Genomic DNA, 7,628 nt, shown 5'->3' with positions numbered 1-7,628 from the left:
AGATTTTCCGGAAAAAAAAATAATGTGCTTAGCATGTTCACAGTCAAACTCCTTGAGGATTCTTGGCATCTCTAAGTTCTGTGTGATGACTTCAGGGGGGATGTCTGTTATGAGAGAGAATTTCATACTCTCTAGAGGACCTTACACTTATACTAGAACACAGGAAGGAGAGGGTGCCTCTTAAGGAGACAACGATAAGAGTCACTTGGAGGAACCACTCCTCTGCTGGGTAAGCTTGAAAGACTCTGATGCCCTTTCTGACTAAGGTAGCTTCAGGGGAAAGAAACATAGCCCAATCCAACTTTGATAACAGTAATGAGGCTTTTATAGTTGCTAGTCGTTATAGGGCACAGCTGATACATGCTGTATTGGTTGGGCTTCTTATTGCTGAAACGAAATATCTTAGCAAAACAGAGTAATTGGGAATTGGTTGATTTTGATCCATTGGTTCATAGATTTTACTCTATCATGGTAGAGAATAAGAGGCATAGGAGGGCAGTACACAACATGTTAAGGAGAAGTGGGGGTGATGTAGGCTCATTCTTTACTCTTGTGCTCCCCAAAGCTAATGTTCGTCTCATAATACAACACTCATAAAGTCATTTCCAAGATTAGATATTATCTTAATAGTTCCAACACTGTTCAAAATCCCAATCTCAGTCTTACCTGAAAACAAAGTCACCCATAAGCCCCTGTATAGTCAGAAACATATTTTCAAGAGCCAATTGCCTAACTCACACAGTCTCATTCCAAAATGAGCACCCTAGAGTATGTCCATGAGGGTTTTAGCTAAGGGGAAAGATGTACCAAGAATATTGGTGGCATCAGTCTGCATGATGGAGCTTGTGTTTAATAAAAGAAGAAAAGAAAGAATAGCCATTAGTATAAACACTCTGAAAAGAAAGTAGGTATGGAACCAAAGGAAGACCAAAACCCGGAAGGAAATCAATATCTCTTAAAGCTCCATGGGTGAAATCGGGAGCATATTATGATGTAATAGGAGACCCAGACTCTAAGGCAGCTTTGCCCCTATGACCTTGCAGTTTGCAACCAATATGACTTCTCTCGAAGGTTGGAAATGCTCTCTTCCTGTAGCTTTCTTCAGCAGATGTTCTTTGATCCCACCAGCTCTAATGCGTGTTATTACCACCTTGACCTCAGCCTTGTATTTTCACACTGCCCTATCAGTGGCTGCCTGCAGGAATCCTGACTCCTTCCTTGCCTGTGAGGCTCTCCTGGGATATCCTCAAAACTCCTAAATTCTGCACACACAAAAAAAAGTTAGTATCAAATAGATGACATTAAGGTCTGCCACCAACTAGGTTGGGCAGTAATTAGAACCCCTTGGGTCATAGCTGTAGTAATTTTTGAATAGCTGAATACTGGGAAACACTTTTTCTTTCTGCATGGCCCTGGACATTCAAGTATCTACAAAGGTCTCTTTTAAAAACCAACTCAACTTGCAAATCAGATAAAACCTCTGCATCATTGTGCTTCAGATGAGTGGGTTCCAGCCAACTTCTGAGATGTCCTCAGGCATCATTCATACTGTTCTAGGGCCAGGTAGTTGGAGTTTCTTTAATAGCCTCGATTTCTTCATCAGACACACTTTCCTTGCTCCAACATCACATTCCCTTTTCTCTTAGACAAACTGAAAGTTTTCAAGCTCTTTAAAGACTTTTTAAGTTACATTTTATACTGTGTATGTGTGTGTGTATACCATGGCATACTCATAGAGACCAGAGGATCTTTGTGGGAGTTAGTTCTCTTTTTCACCACATAGGTCCTGGGAATCAGACACAGATGATCAGGATTGGTGGCAAGCAATTGGTGCCTGCTGAACCACCCTAGCAGTTCTCAGCCATTTTCTCTGCTTTGCAATCACAATTATCACTGTGGACCTGGCCAGTAAGAGCCAGCCACACCTGTGCAGCATGAGGTATATGAGGGTCCATGAGAGATGCTGAATGCTGAGATGCCTTGAAGTTTCCTCCATCAGATAAAACCTATCCTCAGTTTTAAGGTTAGTCTTTAGCAAGGTCTTGTGACAAAGAGAAAATGCAAACCATTCCCTACCAGTTTATGGATAGCCTCTGCTCCAACCTTCCACAGTCATCAGTTCCTTCTGAAAATTCACAAATATGCTATTCACTGTTTGCAATCTTGTTGGCATTCTGGTTTTTGGAAGTTCCACCAGAATCACTAAGCTCCTCTCCTAGCATTCTAGAAATTCTCTAGCCTGCATCTTTAAGCTTTTCAATGTACCATCCACCCCCGACTCCATCCCCCTCCCACCAAACCTGTTTCTGAGACTTCTGAATCACATGGTCAGGTTTCATCACAGCAATGACCCCACTTCTTTAGTACCAATTTTATGTGTTAGATATTTCATTGCTGTGACAAAATGCTTGACACTTAAGGAAGGAAATATTTCTTAGAGTTATGGGTTCAATCCGCCATTTCAGGGAGAGTCCTGGAGCAGAGGAACATCCATTAAAGTGACTAAAGACAGAGAAACAGACTGGTTACAGAGTGAGTATTTTTCATTTTATTCCTGTATTAAACACAGACTCCCCCCAACCCCAAGCTAGCAAAATCATCACTGATATCCAGAGCGTATCTTCTTCCTTACTTGACGTCCTTTGGAAACCGTTTATGAACATACTTGGGAGTATGCTCTGCCAATCTCAGGTGCTTCTCAGAATAATCAAGTTGACAGTCAAAATTAACCATCACTATCACCTTCACCTGTACACTCTGAGGCCAATGAAGAGAAAGGAACATATGTAGAGGCTAACAACATCCATTGGTTCCCATGACACTATGTTTTGGCACAGGGAATACCAACCTGGATCCAGTAGATAAATGTACCTGCAGCCAGAAGATTTGGGCACTACAGCATCATCAGAAGAGCAAGTGTGTGTTCACTGACCTGGTACCAAGCCTTTTAGTTCAACTTTCACTACCTGTAACTCTTAGGTAACAATATCCACCTTGAATGGCTGATGTATTCAAAGAAGAGAGTATTTCCATTTGGAAGGTACAATAGAGTCCCTGGAAATTGATACATCATCAATAAAATGGTTACTGATGTGGATAAGATCATAGATATTAAATAAAAGTAAGATGTCTTGAAGAATAGTTGGGCATTTTTTCATAGTTCAGAGATTCTGGTAAAAAAAAATCAGAATTCTTAAATTATTTATTTAATATTTTAGATTACATTATCTTTGAGTGTGTGTGAGAGTGCTTGTTGTACCATAGCACAAGTATGAAGGTCAGAGGACAACTTGTGAGAGTTGTTTTGTTCCTTCCACTATGTTGTCCTGGTGACTGAACTCAGGTCTTCAGACTTTTCAGGAAACACTTTCAACTCCCTGATCCATTTCACTGCTCTGAAAAAAAAAAAAAAATCAGGATTTTAGAGTAAGAAAGTAAGCAGTTAATGATAGAGGGTTGCTGTGTGCACCATGCCCAGCAGGAAAGAAGCCACTTTCCCAGAGAAAAGCTTTTTTTTTTTTTTTTAGCAGTTGATTGTATGGCACTGTTTGGTTGACTATTATATTGAAGCTGTACACTGGGCAGAAATGACCTGAAGCAGCATTTTTCTTCCTCTGGACCCTGTTTCCAGCTCTGGTGAGGATGGTGCCTCTGCCTGCAGCATTCAAGCACTCTTTGCTTTTTAAATGCTACGTGTGTGTGCTAGAGAGGGTGAATATGACTGCATCGATCGAGGTGCTTGCACCCGAGCATGCACATATGTCAATAGGTGTCTGGGTGTATTGTTTTTTTTTTGTTTTGTTTTGTTTTGTTTTGTTTCGAGTATCAATAGGTTCAATATATTGGTGAATACTTGGTTTTTCTTTGAACTTTGACACCTACTTATCCTGGAAACCCATGCTGGACTCTGCCATCACTGAGTACTCTTTGAATACCATTAATTGTTCACCCTAAGTGGTCAGGGGGTCTGTTTGATGACCTCTCTTTCAGATTTTGGCCATTGCTATTTCACATTTCCAACAGCTTGATCTGTTCTTGCTGCAAAGAAGAATCATGCTGTCACTGGAGTTCAGTATCTGTTTCAGACTGTGGGGTTTGGAGGTTATCAGACAGCACCAACAAGCATTCTTCCCTCCTTCATAGGCAGTGCCTATAAGTTTGCCTGCTAAATCTGGGCTATGTTCAAGTCTTTCAGAACTAATCTCTTCTGGCTAAACTTCTGCTGAGAGAGAAAATTAAAGCAATGACTAAGGTTACTGACAAGAAAAAGCATTATTATGTAGAACTCTTTGTCTGAGGATAAAAATCAAGTTTAAACTCATTTGTTAAAACAAGTAATGGTGTGAAATAAGAAAATGTTTTAAATATTAGAAAGTGTTGCATTAAGAAATGCTGCCTTGTTTACTATAATCACAGCCAAGAGAGATGGGTTAAACATTTTTTAGCTTTTATCTGATCATGTCTTACCAAACCTAGGAGTACAATACAAGACTTTAACATACAGGTACTCATTCATGAGCATCCAGTTTTGAAACTGAAGGTTTACTGAAAATAAAGGCAGAGCCATAAGAGAGCCAAATTACCCATCAAACACTGTGAGATCTCTTATTATGTGAGATACTTAATCATACGTAACATAAAATTATAATATTTAATAATGTTGAAATAGTTAGTTTCTTATGTATTGTTAAACTAAGAGATTATTAAATGAAGACACAGGGGCCACAGAAAGTAAATACCCACTATGTCCAGGCCACTAGACCTGGAGGTCCTTTTTTATATATCATTGTTCCTCTTTCAGAACTTGAAGATACAATTAAGTATAGAATTAGTTTTGTCTTGATATGACCTATAGGGTATAGAATTTAAGAGTGGGGCTTTTATTTATTTATTTTTAAAGAAATCAGAGCACTTTAGAGTGTTTTTAACAGCTGTCCCTATTTGGTCCAATCTGTCTGTCTAGATAATGTGGGAGAGTCTCTCCTCTGCCCTCATCTCCTATCTGAAGACCATGCCTCCATATGGGAAAAGCTTATAACTGTTTCAAAGATAGAAGAGCAAGGACCTGACATTCATTCTTCTTTGGATTTCCAAAAACTGAGCTATTTACCATGAAAACCAACCTCCTCAGATCATCCTGACTTACCTCATGGTTCTCTTCTCCATGAAGTTCCAGAAATAAAATAAGATAAGATAAAAACCACTGAGAGGTAGTTGAGGCTTGGAAGTATAAACCTTGGGAAGGTTGTGGGAAAAGAGTCCAGGGCATGGAGACAGCTAAGTGAAGGACATGTCCTTGAGAGAAAAGAACACACAGACCTTGTAAAGGGCATACATTGAAAAGTCAAAATAGGGATCCCATGAGGGCTAAGCATGCAGATGTAAGGGTGAAGTGAGGCCAGATTGAAAACAGAGATGAGAAAAACAAAGCAGCCAGCTGGCTTGAGAAAGAATACAAATAATGCACTGTGTTGTGGACGAATTCTCCGCAAGAGCTTTCCAAAAACCCTTTCTTTTTAAAAGAACTTGATCAACTAACCAAAGCCTGGAATTGCTGCAGTCTGCCCTCTGTTGCCTGTTAGTTGGTATCAGTGGACACTGGATATACACAGGATAGAGAGGGTGTGGCTGAGACCCACCTGAGGGTGCATGCCAACAGGCAGAATTCAACACCTGGCTGCAGCACACCCAGAAACGGAGTGTGCCTCATCCCAGAGAATCAGAGCAGTAGGAGCAGACAAGTTTTATTATTAAACAACTTTAATCCAAATGCTGATTATTATTTGCAGTGTCTGAAGGCACAAAATATACCTAAAATGTATGGACGAGTCTAAACAGAGTTATAAATCCACAGAGCAAAGCATGAAAAAGATACATTCTGAGCTGACACAGAATTGGGAAGAATCCGGGTTTTGTTGTTGTCTCCCCCTAGAGAACTTGCTTGAATATCAATCCTTTCCCCTCATGCCAGGGTTATGAAAATTTTTAAAAATGACATAAATAGGGTTAACAAATGCTATGAGGTGTTAAGAATGTCCAGAGCATTATTCTTTTCCTCTCTCTCCTCTCTCTCTCTTTCTCTCTCTCTCTCTTTCTCTGTATGTCTCTTAATCCTAAGTAAAGACATTCATACCCATGGTATACCAAAGAAACCAGGTCATCTTTGGGATACAGACAGGTGTAAGATAAGGCAGTGAGACCACAGTTTGATTTTTAAAATGGAGATTATATATATGAAAAATTAACCCTCTAATATGTTTCCCAAGGTGTAGATGAAATGAAAGCAAAGTCTAAACACCCTTAGGGTGGTGGGAGCCATCACAGGCTTTGCCATGTCACCTGTCTCCAAGCTATACACACTGACTGGAGAAATTTTGACATGTTCAATAACACGAGCCTCATAGACTTCCTAGTAGCCAAAGATAAATAGCTTAACTATAAACATTCTCTTCACATGGTGCTCTATTAGCTAACGGTGTGATACAGTCATTCCTTCCTGCTCACTAGGATCATTATGGATTCAGGAAAGTAAATTCATCCTGGGCCAGTTATCATCCTCATAAATAATTCTCTTAACTAACTCTACAAGAGTATAGCTAGAAAAAAAACAACTGATAGGACCTTGTATTTCTCCATACCCAGAGACCTTGATTTGTGATGAGGGTTGAACCCCATACCCTTAGAGTTCGAATGAGTTATGTTCTACATCCCAGCAGTGTAGATCAGACACCCTGGTCTAAAAGGGGAGAAAGAAACTTTAAGTGACACAGCTCAGGTTCCTCTTGATGGGTCATTTCCAACTCTACAGTTTAGTTAACCCCACAAAGGGTAATATAAGACCCTTAGGTTAGCCTCATTTTGTGAAACAGGACTGCTCAGCAAATTCACCATCTCAGAGGATGTAAGATGCTCCCAGGCTGAAGGATCCCTGCTGTGAGCTGGTTCATTGTTTGAGGACTCCTGGTGTAGAAAAGGCAGTAAGCCTGAAGAAAGGGCTAGTGCTGAAATCTGGTCCTGTTTATCTGGTTTCATTAAGAGCTAAAGACATGTCTTTAAGGACTCCAGATAGCTTCATTAGAGCACAGGAGTCTTCTGTTTCAATCATTACACAGCTATGCTTCTCTAAAGGGTCAAGCGTCTTCCCTATGTGGTTCCTCTTGTTTATCCCCAATCTTCCCATCATCTGGAGACATTTCCACCAATTCCTTTCAGCCATTTACCTGTGACCATGATGCTGCTGCTCCCTGTGTCTGTAACCACACCTTTCTCTCACTCAGGGCTGTTGGACTCTAATCCAAGTGAAGTCTTTACCTGTTTTCTCCTCCACCAATTCTACAATCTACGTCACAGATTAAACCTCTCACTAAAGACGTCCAACTCGGGCCAGTCACACTTCTACTTAAATGGGTTCTACCCTTCTCTTCTACAGTCTGTCAAAGATTGATTCTTTTAAGTAGAAAAAGAGTTTAAAAAAAAATAGACCAACAATATGCTGTTCAAACACATTGGTATCAAAGCCCAGAGACTATGACCTCAATATGGGCATCTTTTCTGAGGCCCAGGGGACAGTTGCATGCTACACACTGTGACACACAAGGATGTCACCATCTTGAGCCTGATTGTTCAGG

The sequence above is a fragment of the Meriones unguiculatus genome, chromosome 9, assembly GCF_030254825.1.
Source record: "Meriones unguiculatus strain TT.TT164.6M chromosome 9, Bangor_MerUng_6.1, whole genome shotgun sequence".
In the NCBI taxonomy this organism is placed as follows: domain Eukaryota; kingdom Metazoa; phylum Chordata; class Mammalia; order Rodentia; family Muridae; genus Meriones; species Meriones unguiculatus.
Note: the sequence above shows the minus strand (reverse complement) of the source record.